At 45.1% G+C, this 15,077-nt stretch overlaps 1 protein-coding gene across 2 annotated transcripts in view; it reads right to left on the bottom strand.

The window, feature by feature from the left end:
* LOC143930533 (rap1 GTPase-GDP dissociation stimulator 1-A-like) overlaps positions 1–15,077 on the bottom strand; it is a 353,543-nt gene that overhangs the window by 107,971 nt on the left and 230,495 nt on the right. The gene's annotated exons all lie outside the window — the stretch shown is intronic.

The raw sequence follows: 15,077 nt of genomic DNA, 5'->3' as shown, positions 1-15,077 counted from the left end.
AGAACTTCAGCTACACTGCCCAGAAGGGCAGCAGCTCTGTAGGCTGGAAACTTTATCCCCTGGACAAGAACAGGGATGCCTCAGGCTCCAAACTATTTGGGTACCTCCCCCAGGAATTGGCTGAGACAACACACATATTCAGGTTGCAGATTTGCTTTTCCAGAAATCTTCTAGAATTCTAGAATCCTCCAGAAGGCAGAGGGAAACATTCAAACCAGAAACCAGTGGAGATCAGAACAGCCCAAACCAATCACAAACTTCTTCACAGTGGAGCCAAAAGAACTAGTTAGTCAGGTTGAAAAAGATACAAGTTCATCTAGTTCAATCAAAAAAAATAAAATACAATCCCATATACATAATTCTTCACTCACAGTGGATCCAGAGGAAGGCAAAAAACCCCAGCATAGCATGCTAAAACAATGCTACAGCAGGGGGAAAAAATTCCTTCCTGATCCTCCGAGGGGCAATCAGATTTTCCCTGGATGGACAGAAATGTAATATATTGAGAAGGACTGCCCTGGAACATCTTTAATTTGTTAGAAACCTAAATAGGCAGGCAATGGGGTTGGGTCTCGACGATGTATGAATGAAGTTTAAAAAGGTAAGTTGTCCCTTTTCGCTTTTGGCTCGTGCCTGATGGCGCTCTACCATTTTTGAGCCTCATGGCTCTCGCTCTCTCATCTTGAGCCCAGCTGAGGAGACCGTGCGATACGTATCTTTGATGTTCTTGTGTTCTATGTTCTATTGTTATATGCTTTATATTATCTTCCTTTAGTATCTTCATGTACTGTAAGCATTTTCCTATTTTCTTGGGAAATAAATAAGACGTTGTTTTACTAAGCAGTGTGTTTGTTTTCATAGCTAACCTTATATTATTGTGATATCAACAGTAACATGTAATCAGAGTTTTAATAGACTAGATAACTATAGGAATAGACAAATTAATATATTTATATATATATATATATATATATATATATATATATATGGAATACATAGAGGGAATCTGTAATCACCTTTGGATAATATTAGTTTAAAAGTTATTCTAATTTCAGGATTTATTTCAATTGTCACCCCAGTTTTATTTCACACATCAACTAGAAATAAAGCGTTACTAGATCTACAATACAGACCCGATCTCGGATGTGGAAATATGGGATAATTTAGGAAACAGCAATCACAGGTCAATTGGCTTCAGTATAAATGACACAATTAGGAAACATAAGGGATACATACAAGGAATACAAAGACACTGAATTTCAAAAGACCCAACTTCCCTAAACTACGAAACCTTGCTAGAAGGCATAAATTGGGATAAAATCTTAAGAGCATATTAAATAAGGGCATTAGCCAATGTATCCCATTGGGTAATAAGGTTAAAAGAGCGAACAAAACTTCTGGATGACTTGACTCCAATTTAAGAATGCATATAAAAGCAAAAGAGAAGGCCTTTAAAATATACAAGGTTGGGAGATCATCATCAGCATTCAGATTTTATAAAGAATGCAACAAGAAATGTAAGGGTGCAATTAGGACGGCTAAGATAAAACAAGAAAGACACATAGCGAGCAAAGAAAATCCCAAGAAATTCCTTAAGGATGTAAACAGTAAAAAAGGGAGGCCAGACCATATTGGCCCCATAAAGAATGAGGAAAGACATCTAGTTACAAAGGATGGGGAGATGACTAAGGTATTGAATTTATTCTTCTCCTCAGTCTTCATGAGGGAATTGAGGGCTTCAGTAACCAAAACTGCAGTATTTATCCTCGTGACACATCACAGGAAGCACCCTCGTGGCTAACAGAAGACAGAATTAGAATTAGACTTGGGAAACTTAACATTAATAAATCACCGGGACCGGATGGCTTGCACCTAAGGGTACTTAGGAACTCAGTCAAGTAATTGCCAGATCATTGTTCCTAATTTTTACTGACAGTTTACTGACTGAAATGGTACCAGCGGACTGGAGAAAAGACAATGTAGCACCAATATTTAAAAAGGGTCCAAAATATATCCCTGGGAATCTACAGACCAGTTAGCCTAACATCAATAGTAGGCAAGCTCTTTGAGAGGATAAGGGACTATATACAAGATTTTAGTAATGAAAACAGTATCAGTAGCAGTAATGAGCATGGATTCATGAAGAATCGTTCTTGCCAAACCAATATATTAACCTTCTATAAGGAGATGAGTTACCATCTAAATAAAGGAAGGCCCGTAGACATGGTGTATCTGGATATTGCAAAAGCATTTGACACAATTCCCCATAAACGTTTACTGTACAAAATAAGGTCCATTGGCATGGACCATAGGGCGAGTACATGGATTGAAAACAGGGGTAGGTAGTGGGGTCCCACAGGGTTCTGTGATGGGACCAATCCTATTTCATTTGTTTATAAACGACCTGGAGGATGGAGTAAACAGTTCAATCTCTGTATTTGTAGATGATACTAAGCTAAGCAGGGCAATAACTTCTCCGCAGGATGTGGAAACCTTGCAAGAAGATCTGAACAAATTAACGGGGTGGGCAACTACATGACAAATTAGGTTACTTTTTGCTATAATAAATATGATGTAATCTGCAATTTTTAACAGTACTGTGACATTGCGATGGACAGATTGGAGACTTGACACTTTTTTGGGATCATTGGCATTTATACAGCGTTCAGTGCCATAAAAATGCACTGATTACTGTGTAAATGTCACTGACAAGGAAGGGAGCGATCAAGGGGTTAATTGGGTGTTCCCTCAGTGTATTCTAACTGTATGGGGATAGAATTGACTAGGAGAGGAGACATATAGTTTTTCCTACTTAGTAGGAACAAACGATATGGCTCCTCCTCTCTGACAGCACAGAGAATTGTGTGTTTACAAACACAAATCCCCATACTGGCGTTCGTGAATGCGATCGCGCATGGCCAGCGGCCATCCTGCCCGCTGGCCACACTCATCAGGTTTCCCTGCCATGCAGTGGGCACGCGCTCACCCTCTGGTGGCCGGAAAAGGGTAGGACCTACCCGTATGGGATTTCGCCCAGGGGAGCCATTCTGCCACAGTATATCTGCATGAGCAACGGTTAATGTAGAAAAATATAAAATAATGCATTTGGGTGGCAAAAATATGAATGCAATCTAAACACTAGGGGGACAACCTCTGGGGGGGGGGGAATCTAGGATGTTAAAAGGACCTGAGGGTCCTAGTGGATGATAGGCTTAACAATGGCATGCAACGCCAAGCTGCTGCTAACAAAGCAAATAGAATATTAGTACGCATTAAAAAGGGAATTAAATCCAGGGATAAAGCGATAATTCCCCCACTCTACAAGACTCTGGTCCAGCCGCACCTGGAGTATGCTGTCCAGTTCTGGGCACCAGTCCTCAGGAGGGATGTACTGGAAATAGAGCGAGTATAAAGAAGGGCAACAAAGCTAATAAAGAGTCTGGAGGATATTAGTTATGAAGAAAGGTTGCCAGCACTGCACTTATTCTCTCTGAAGAAGAGACGCTTGAAGGGGGATATGATTTCAATGTACAAATACCGTACTGGTGACCCCACAATAGGGATAAGAGAAGAAGGGAGTTTAACAAGACTCGTGGCCACTCATTAAAATTAGAAGAAAAGAGGTTCAATCTTAAACTACATAGAGGGTTCTTTAGTGTAAGAGTGGCAAGGATGTGGAATTCCCTTCCACAGGCAGTGGTCTCAGCAGGGGGCATCAATAGTTTAAAAAACTATTAGATAAGCACCTGAACGACCACAACATACAGGGATATACAAGGTAATACTAACATACATTCACGCACAAAGGTTGGACTTAATGGTCTTTTTTCAACCTCACCTACTATGTAGCTACACTGCTGAGAACTAAAAATTTAACAGACCAAAAAATAAACAAAAAATTTATAAAACCCAAAAATTTGGATGAACAGTATCAAATGAAAATAGAAATAAAGACTAGAAATGTAAAAAGAAGATAATAAATTGTGAACAATATAGTCAAAAAGGAAAAGTGAAAAATGAAACAAAAAATAATAAATAAAAAGTGAAAGGTGAAAAATAAATATAAATAAGTAAAGAGCACAAGAAATTATAACCCATATATAAAAAAAAAAAAAAAAAAAAAAAAACTTATTGTGAATAAATCATCAGGGCCAGATTGCTTACACCCAAGAATCGTCAAAGAACAGCCATGACATAGCTAGACCATTATTTCTATTTTTTAAGAACAGTTTATTGACTGGAATGATACCAGTTGATTGGCGAAAAGCAAACTTAGTACAAATATTCAAAAAAGGATAAAGATATACCTGATAACTACAGGTCAGTCAGCCTAACATCAATGGTATGTAAACAATTTAAAGGAATGATAAGGGACCATATTCGAGAATTTGCTGATAAAATTGATATCATTAGTAGTAACCAATATACAGTTGCAATAAAAAGTATGTGAACCCTTTTGGAATGATATTTATTTCTGCACAAATTGATCATAAACTGTGATCTGATCTTCATCTAAGTCACAACAATAGACAATCACAGTCTGCTTAAACTAATAACAACGAATTAAATGTTACCATGTTTTTATTGAACACTCCATGTAAACATTCACAGTGCAGGTAGAAAAAGTATGTGAACTCCTAGACTAATGAGATCTCCAAGAGCTAATTGGAGTGAGGTGTCAGCCAACTGGAGTCCAATCAATGAGATGAGATTGGAGGTGTTGTGACAGCTGCCCTGCCCTATAAAAAACACACATCGGTTCTGGGTTTGCTTTTCACAAGAAGCATTGCCTAATGTGAATGATGCCTCACACAAAAGAGCTCTCAGAAGACCTACAATTAAGAATTGTTGACTTGCATAAAGCTGGAAAGAGTTATAAAAGTGTCTCCAAAAGCCTTGCTGTTCATCAGTCCACAAATTGTCTATGGAACGGAGAAAGTTCAGCACTGCTGCTACTCTCCCTAGTAGTGGGCGTCCTGTAAAGATGACTGCAAGAGCACAGCGCAGACTGAGTGAATGAGGTGAAGAAGAATCCTAGAGTGTCAGCTAAAAACGTACAAAAGTCTCTGGCATATGCCAACATCCCTATTAGCGAATCTACAGTACATAAAACCTGAAACAAGAATGGATTTCATGGGAGGATACCACAGAGGAAGCCACTTCTGTCAAAAAAAATATTTCTGCATGTTTACAGTTTGCACAAGACCACAGCAGTATTGGCAAAATATTCTGTGGACAGATGTAACCAAATTTGAGTTGTTTGGAAGAAACACACAACACTATGTGTGGAGAAAAAGAGGCACAGCACACCAACATCCAAACCTCATCCCAACTGTGAAGTATGGTGGTGGCGGCATCATGGTTTGGGGCTGCTTTGCTGCAAAGGGGCCTGGACAGATTGATATCATCGAAGGAAAAATGAATTCCCAAGTTTATCAAGACATTTTGCAGGAGAACTTAAGGTCATCTGTAAACTAGGGATGAGCCAAACACCCCCCGGTTCGGTTCGTACGAACTTTAGAACCCCATCGAAGTCTATGGGACTCGAACGTTCGAAATTAAAAGTGCTCATTTTGATAGTCACTTCCGGTTCCGGCGCCGCATGGAGTGACTGCTCTCCTCCTCAGCTCCCGCATCACGACCCCGAAATCGGCTTTTAAATCCCGCTGAGCGGCCGGGCTCCCATTGAAATACCCCCCGGAACCACCCCCCATAACCATGGACCGGTTCGCGGAAAAAACCGGCTCGCGAGCGCATACGGCGCCGCCCGCGACCGCGGCGCGGCCGCAAATCGAGGCCCCGGCTTCGGCCTACTCGGCTCCCTTCTCCTCACAGCGCGCAGTGGACATGGAGGTGAGCTGTGATACTGCTTCTCCCCCCTCTCCACAATCACTGCCAGCCTCTCCAGCCCCTCCACTCCAGGGAAGTCTCTCCACACAGCCTGCAGGGGACTCCACTACAGAGCGCATTGCCCAGGCCGTGGCCGCTCTATTATCCCCCATGATAACGGCATCTGTGGAAAAGGCTGTAAATGCAGGCATGCAACAGCTCAAGGCCCAAATAGGCGAACACCACACCAGATTAAATGACCTGGAACACCGTCTGTCAGATATAGAAGAGGAACTTTACCAGGCCCAAGCCACGGAGAGCTCCCAGGACAGAACGAATCAATATATTCTACAGAAACTTGATGACCTGGAAAATAGGGCCAGACGGAGCAATCTGCGATTCGTAGGCATCCCCGAGTCGCTACAGTCCTCCGAGCTCTCTGACTTGCCCTGGGCCTTCCGGGCCCCTGCACGGTCGAACGCGCCCATCGTATGGGTCCACCAGCACCAGAACGCAAATCCCCTAGACCCATAATCGCAAAGTACCTCAACTACTCTGACAAGGCCCTGATCCTGCAGAAGTTCAGGCAAACGCGCTCTCTCCAATTGGATGGGATCAAGGTCCTAATCTTTGCCGATTACTCCATCGAGGTCTCCAAGAAGAGGAAAGCATTCCAGCAGGTGTGCTCGGAACTCTTCAAAATGCAACTCAAATTTTCCCTAGCCTTCCCAGCTATCATTCGCCTGAAAGCTCCGAACGGTGACCAACTATCTTTCCAAGACCCCTCCGAAGCTGAGGCATTTCTGCGCTCTCTTCACCAGGGTACACACCCTCACACCCCATCCAAGTCCTCATCGCTCAATCGCTCCCTGGACCAAAGGAGCCCCCGGAAGGACTCGCCCAAACGCTTCAGGCCTTCTGCCCCAGATCACCAACATCGGGGTACCCCTCGTTGATGACTTATCGGTCCCCTTGGATCCTCCTCTCTTCACCTCACCAGTGACCCTCTCGCCAGGACCACCAGCCTGACTTGTCTCCGTGAGTTACTTTATTGTTTTCTGTTTTCGTTCAGGCCTGGTCATTGTTATGCCTGTTGATCCTAGTTTTCCATCGGCCCTAAGCTCTGCTCCCATTTAGCAGACGCACCAACGGTGTTATTGGCCACCTCTGTTTTGTTTGGCATCCTAGCTGCGGTCTCAGGAGTCCCCGCCGCTCTTGCTTTTGCGGCCACTTTATATTTTTACATTTTTGTATCTTGTTTTTTTTGTATTTTATACACTATATTTTATACTTTCTAGTTTATATTTTTATATGCTATACCTGTGGATTATTCCACTCTCTTGGGTCCTTATACTGAAATGTTTCACGCTACACGTGGGTTTGATACTCTTTGTTCACATGTCTATTAACTGTATTGTACTCCCCCTGGACTCACTGTGCATGTCTACTGCCACACCATGACGCGTGCCCTCTTTGGCTCTTGATTTATGGCCGCACCCTTGTTCATACTCATGCTCACCGCCCGGTCGCTCTTGTTCTATACCTTTGGGTCGTGCACTGGGGGCTGGCCTACACAGTGACTTCATGCGGAAAAAAGCGAAGTTCGCTCCAGTGTTTATGTATTTGTATGTGTTTAACCACTTAACAACCGCCCATTGCCGATTAACGGCTTCAGGGCGGTTGTTTAACTCTGAGAGGCCGTTAATTAACGGCCTCCCAGAATTCTGCTCTCGCGCGCCCCCTGGGGCGCGCACACGAGAGCATCCGTGACCGCTGGGTCCAGTGGACCCGGCGCATCACGAATCACGGTAAACGGCCGCTCATCGCGGCCGTTTACCACGTGTTCGCTCCGTCAAATGACGGAGTGATCACTTGTAAACAAGCCGGCGTCATGTTATGACGCCGGTTCCTCCCTCCCCCTCTCTGTACCAATCGGTACAGCGGAGGGGGAAGAGATCGGTGTCAGCAGCGATGTGGGCTGCATCTGCAGTGCCCACATCGCTGCTCACCGAAAATTAACCCCTCGATTCCCTGCATTACTCTGCATTACTCTGCATTACTCTGCAATGCCCTGCATTACTCTGCAATGCCCTGCAACACTCTGCAATGCCCTGCAACACTCTGCAATGCCCTGCAACACTCCGCAACGCCCTGCAACACTCCGCAACGCCCTGCAACACTCCGCAACGCCCTGCAACACTCCGCAATGCCCTGCAACACTCCGCAATACCCTGCAATACTCTGCAACACTCTGCAATACTCTGCAACACTCTGCAACACCCTGCAACACCCTGCAACACCCTGCAACACTCTGCAATACCCTGCAACACTCTGCAACACCCGCCAATACCCTGCAACACTCTGCAACACCCGCCAATACCCTGCAACACTCTGCAATGCTCTGCAACACCCGCCAATACCCTGCAACACTCTGCAATGCTCTGCAACACCCGCCAATACCCTGCAATGCTCTGCAACGCAGTACTCTGCAACGCCATACTCTGAGATACCCAGCCATACTCTGAGATACTCAGCCATAGTCGGGGATACCCTGCAATACCCAGCCATAGACATCCCCCCCCTCCCGCCGCCCTCCGCCCTCCGGTGCTTCTACCGAATCGCTAATACGATCAAAGCCAGAATCTTTTTTTTTTTTTCAGGCTTCCCAGCTTAGAGGTGAGATGTGGGGTCTTATTGACCCCACATCTCACTGTAAAGAGGACCTGTCATGCCATATTCCTATTACAAGGGATGTTTACATTCCTTGTAATAGGAATAAAAGTGATCAAAAAAATTATTTTTGGGGAAAAAAATGTCAAACTAAAATAAATAAAGTAAAATGAACAATAAAAAAAAATGTTTTTTTTAAAGCGCCCCTGTCCCCATGTGCTCGCATGCAGAAGCGAACGCATACGTAAGTCCCGCCCACATATGAAAACGGTGTTCAAACCACACATGTGAGGTATCATTAGAGCGAGAGAAATAATTCTAGCCCTAGACCACCTCTGTAACTCAAAACATATAACCAGTAAAAAAAAATTAAATCGTCGCCTATGGGGATTTTTAAGTAGCGACGTTTGGCGCCATTCCACGAGCGTGTGCAATTTTAAAGAGTGACATATTAGGTATCTATTTACTCAGCGTAACTTCATCTTTCAAATTATGCAAAAATTGGGCTAACTTTACTGTGTTTTTTTTTTTTTTTTAAGCACAAAACTGTTTTTTTTCCAAAAAAAAGCATTCGAAAAATTACTGCACAAATACCGTGCGAGATAAAAAGTTGCAAAGACCACCATTGTATTCTCCAGGGTGTTTGCTAAAAAAACATATATAATGTTTTGGAGTTCTATGTAATTTTCTAGCAAATAAATGATGATTTTTACATGTAGGAGAGAAATGTCAGAATTGTCCTGGGGGCTCCAGAACACCTGATGGCGCTCCATGCATGTTGGGCCTCTGTATGTGGCCACACTGTGTAAAAGTCTCACACATGTGGTATCGCCATACTCGGGAGTAATAGCAGAATGTGTTTTGGGGTGTAATTTGTGGTATGCATATGCTGTGTGTGAGAAATAACCTGATAATATGACAATTTTGTGAAAAAAAAAAGTAAAAAGAATCTTGATTTTGCAAAGAATTGTGGGAAAAAATGACAACTTCAAAAAACTCATCATGCCTCTTTCTAAATACCTTGGAATGTCTTCTTTCCAAAAAGGGGTCATTTGGGGGGTATTTGTACTTTTCTGGCATGTTAGGGTCTCAAGAATTGAAATAGGCCGTCAGTACTTCAGGTGTGATCAATTTTCAGATATTGGCACCATAGCTTGTGGACTCTATAACTTTCACAAAGACCGAATAATATCCACCAATTTGTACTTATTTTTACCAAAGATATGTAGTGGTATAAATTTTGGCCAAAATTTATGAAGAAAAAATTACTAATCTGCTAAATTTTCTAACAGAAACAAAGAAAAATTCATTTTTTTACAGAATTTTCTGTATTTTTTCTTTTATAGCACAAAAAATAAAAAACCCAGCGGTGATTAAATACCACCAAAAGAAAGCTCTATTTGTGTGAAAAAAAGGACAAAAATTTCATATAGGTCCAGTATTGCATGACTGAGTAATTGTCATTCAAAATGCGAGAGCACCGAAAGCTGAAAATTGGTCTGGTTATTAAGGGTGTTTATGTGCCCAGTGGTCAAGTGGTTACGTTTGCTCCCCACCTCACCTGCCCCCTCCCCCTACCTTCCTTCGGAGACAGCGTCTCCTTTCTGACCATCATGCTTAACGTATCCCACAGCCCCACCGGGTCCCTCTCATTTAGTCAAAAGCTTCTCCTGCCCTGCCCACCGGCTGGCGACAAATTTCTAAATTCGGCCCATTTCCTCTTCTCGACCCCCCTGACATGAGAATAGTCTCATGGAACGTGAAAGGCCTCAGATCTCCTAATAAGAGAATGAAAGTCCTCCGGCACCTAAAAAGATTGAAAACGGATATCGCCCTATTGCAGGAAACCCATTTATCCGCTCCAGATTTTCATCGCATGAAGAAACTCTGGGTCGGCAAAGTCCTAGGCTCCGATGCCGTTAGTCGTAAAGCGGGTGTTCTCCTGCTGATCCACAAAAACCTCCCGTGCGAGGTACTGTCCACGCACTCAGACTCTCAGGGAAGGCTCCTCTCGCTGCACGCCCGCCTGGGAACCAAAGAACTAGTGATCACTAACGTTTATGCTCCCAATAACCCCAGCAAGTCTTTTTATAGTGACCTGACCTCATGGCTACTCCGCACCACCCAGATCCCCCATTTAGTTGGCGGTGACTTTAATGACATCTTGCACCATACGGACGACAGATCCCCTCCCCCACACCGCAGGGTGACAAGTGCTTCCTCTACTCCCTCCCACTTTGCATCCACCATGGAATCTCTTCATCTTCGTGATCTGTGGTGCCTATGCCACCCAGCGGACAGGGAATATACCTTTTAATCACACCCCCATAATATGTTCTCGAGAATCGACTATTTTCTTGGCTCTGACGATCTCATCCCCAATTTGTCTGAAGCTGAAGTGCTTGATATAGCTATCTCTGACCATGTCCCAATCTCAGTTAGTCTTGACAACCTAGATCTCCCACCTCACCCAAGACTGTGGCGCTTCCCCTCGTATCTCCATAACAACCCTGACTTTCAACATTTTATGGCGAACTCCTGGCGTGAATACTCGGAGGCAAACTCCCCCCACTCGGACTCTCCGAACCTCTTCTGGGATGCCGGTAAGGCGTTCCTCAGGGGCCAGATCATTTCTTATGCATCCTCCTTTAAGAGAAACGCCCTGTCCCATTACAAACGGGCCAGTGCGCGACTACATCTAGCCCAAAGGTCCCTCTCCACTAACGTTTCCCTTGACAATAGAGCCGAATGGCAGGCGGCCAAGAAAAGTTTCGACACTTGGGCGGATACACTCGAACAAACTAAAAGATCCCAACTCGACGTAACGCTCCACAAGTTTGGTAACAAGGCGGGCAAGCTCCTAGCGAGGCTGTGCAAGGGCCCATTCCACCCGACGCACATCACTTCCCTTAAAGACGCGAAGGGTGTTGTACAATCTACCCCACAGGCAATTAACAAGGCGATGCTAAACTACTATACGGCCCTCTACGCCCCAGACCCCATAGATAATACTGCTGCTCGTTCCTTCCTAGATAGCGTGCTCCTGTCTAAAGTTACCCCTGAACAACTAGAAGCTCTTAATGCCCCCATCTCCCTTGATGAAGTCTCCTCCATGATCCGCAAACTGACCCCGTCCAAAGCACCGGGCCCCGACGGGTTCACCAGTGAATTCTACAAAACCCTCTCCTCCATCACGGAACCCACTCTCCTTAAGGTGTACAATGGCATCTGGTCAGGTGGTTCATATCTCCCTTCTGGAAACCAGGCCGTTATAAAACTCCTTTCCAAGAAAGAGAAAGACCCCCTCGACCCAGGCTCATATAGGCCGATTTCCCTCCTCAATCTGGATGTCAAAATCCTGTCCAAAATCATAGCCACAAGACTAGCTGCCATTGTACCCTCCCTTATCCATCCTGCCCAATCTGGCTTTGTGAAAGGCAGAACTGCCACCTTGAATATACGTAAAGTTATGCTCGCTCTGGAACATGCTAAAAATAATCCGGATGGGGATTTTGCCATTATAACTTTAGACGCGGAGAAGGCCTTCGACAATGTCAGCTTTGATTGGCTCTTTATGACTTTATCCGAAATGGGCTTCTCGGGGCACTTCTGCCATCTCGTCAAAGCCATGTACTCTTCCCCAGCAGCTAAATTAGTCGCGGCTGGAGTTCTCTCAGATGAATTCCGCTTGCATAAAGGCACTCGCCAGGGCTGCCCACTTTCCCCGCTCCTCTTTAATATCGCCCTAGAACCCCTATCCAGATATCTGTCCCAAACAGCCCCTCTCCACGGTATCCGCATTGGCCACCATGACCTGCGCACCTCCCTTTTTGCTGATGATGTGCTCATCTTTTCGTCGGACCCCGCTTCCGACATGCCCGTTATTAAAGAGGTCTTTGACATCTTCAGATCATGCTCAGGGCTTCGTATAAATTATGGTAAAAGCGAAATTCTCCCAATAGGGTCTTCTCGCAAACCCCCCTGGACACAACATTCTATCTTTTCAACCGCCAACTCATATATCACCTACCTAGGTATTAAAATTGGAAAGTTGCCTTCCTCCCTTTACCACCTCAACTACCCCCCTCTGATCACGAAAATCTCTCAAGAAATAGTGAACTGGATGGATCTGCCTCTCTCGCTTCTGGGAAGATGCCACCTGCTAAAAATGGTTAGCTTTGCCAGGCTGCTGTACCCGCTTCAAACCATTCCTCTGCTCCTTCTTCACAAGGACATTAAGATTCTGGAATCGGCTTTTTCTTCCTTTATATGGAAGGGCAAACGCCCACGTATAGCCTTGAAAAAGTTGCATCTTCCCAGACACGAGGGGGGTATCAGCCTGCCTAATGTAAGACTGTATAATCTGTCATGTTTGTTACGAACTGGTCTGGACTGGATCTCTCAATCCTCCAGATACTCCAACTACTCCTTGGAAGCCGCCATGGTCTCCCCACTCTCATTGACAGCTCTCCTCCACTGCAGGTGGAAGTCAGTACCATCTCTGCTTCAACATAACCTCCTAATCAGGGACACTGCCATAGCTTGGAGGGAAACCAGGAAATGCCTCAAGCTCCCCCCTTTTGTCTCCAGACACCTTCCGATACAGGGGAACCCCACTTTTTCCCCTGGCCTACTCCACAAGCCATTCCACATCTGGAAAGAGAAGGGCATCACCAGTTTTGCTGCACTCTGCGATCTGGACTCTGGCCGCCCTCTGCCCTTCTCCCTCCTAGCGGAAAGGTTCTCCCTTCCGCCAGCTCACGCTTTCCACTACAGGCAATGTGTCAGTTACTTGAAGGATATCTGCAGCGATGAACGTAAACGTTTCCCCCTAACCTTTTTGGATCGACTGCTCAAGGACGATACTTATAAAATTTCAGATGTCTACAAACCATTACTCCAGCTGATTACTCCTCAATTGACATCCTCATCAGTCGCCAACTGGGAGAAAGACTTCCCTGACCCGGATATAGTAGAAAAAATCTTGCAAGGACTTATCAAAGTTTACCGCCTAACCCCTAACGAGCTCTGGAGAGAAACGCAACTAAAAATTGCCCACAGGGCATACCTTCCCTTCCTTCCATCCAACTCCGATCAGGACAACACCAAGTGTCCCCACTGTCTCCAGAACAGGCTCTCGCTGGCACACAGTTTCTGGTCCTGTTCCTTCATCTCATCCTTCTGGGATCAGATCCTCTCCTACATCTTCAAAGTAACCCTGCTGAAACTGCCAAAGGACCCCCTTCTTATCATCTTTGGATATTGGGACCCTCTCCTGCTTCCATGGTCTTCCATCAACAGCCGAGTGCCCTTAAGCGGCACGCCGTACAAACCCTCCCATGTGGACTGGTCTCTGCTGTGTCTACTACTTGCCAGGAAATCCATTCTAAAGAGCTGGACTTCATCTCTTCCTCCCTCCGTCGTCCAGACGCAGAAAGATCTCCTTTCACTCCTATACAAAGATCGCTATAACGCAAACTTCCGGGACGAAAAAGCGAAGTCTCGTTTCTATGAGCGGTGGCTTCCCTTCATATCTGCCACTCTCCCTCCGGTGGACATCATTAACTTGGACCACTTCACCTTCTCCTACTACGGCACTCGACAACCAATCTCGGGGTCAGATCCCCCCCCCAATCTAATATCTAAGCCACGCTTAGCAACCTACTGACCTCCGGGACTACCCTTTGGAACCCCTTACCTCAGGGACTTTACATGAGAACCTCGTATCCCCCCTTCCCCCCTCTTTTCACCCCTTTTATTTTCCTTTTTGTATGTGTTCCCCTCTTCCCCTCCCCTCCCTTTTTTTATTTTATTTCTTTTCTACATTCAGTTAATACTCCTGATCCTATGATCTGTTACTTTTCTTAATCTTGGGAAATACCATTATCCTGTTATATATATATTACTTTTGCAACTATCTCTTACTCAGGATCCATCCAGTCACAGTCAGATTGCTGCTTTGTTCTACTAGTTTCACTGCCTTCCTCTCAGTTTAAGTATTTCAGTCAATGGTCTTACTTCAATATGATAAAGCTACAAATTATTCGGTTACATCAGCTTCAGGTGCTTGGTAGCTGTGGGTGATCCAAGACTGATTCATCTTGATAAAGGTCAGTCGATCAACTGAGTCGGTGGACAGGCGCACCCTGTGATCGGTAACAAAGCCACCAGCAGCACTGAAGGTGCGTTCCGAAAGAAGCAGGACAGGCCAGTAGCTCAATTGCATACTGTGCCAGCTCTGGCCAGTGATCCATCCTCAAGACCCAGTAAGCCAGAGGATTTTCGGTGGGAAAGGTGTCCAAGTCTGACCTTGCCCCTAGGTATTCCTGCACAATGTAAATCAGATGCTGGCGATGGTTGCTGGAATCGATCATACCTTGGGGCTGTGGACTAAAAACTGTCTGAACGCATCGGCCAGACAGCCACCTTCTCCACCGCTCCTTCTGACTGATGCCTCAGCAACACGTTGTCCAGGACCAGAAGTTTGTAACCTCCCTGTCTCTTCGAACACGTTGCACAGACCTTTCTGCAAGGCCTCCCGGAGATGTCTCATCCTCTGCTCCCTCTGTGATGGCAAG

The sequence above is a fragment of the Lithobates pipiens genome, unplaced genomic scaffold (assembly GCF_037356315.1).
Source record: "Lithobates pipiens isolate NorthernLeopardFrog02 unplaced genomic scaffold, aLitPip1_a1.2 Scaffold_25, whole genome shotgun sequence".
Taxonomy (NCBI): Eukaryota; Metazoa; Chordata; class Amphibia; order Anura; family Ranidae; genus Lithobates; species Lithobates pipiens.
This window is presented reverse-complemented; position numbering and strand designations above follow the sequence as displayed.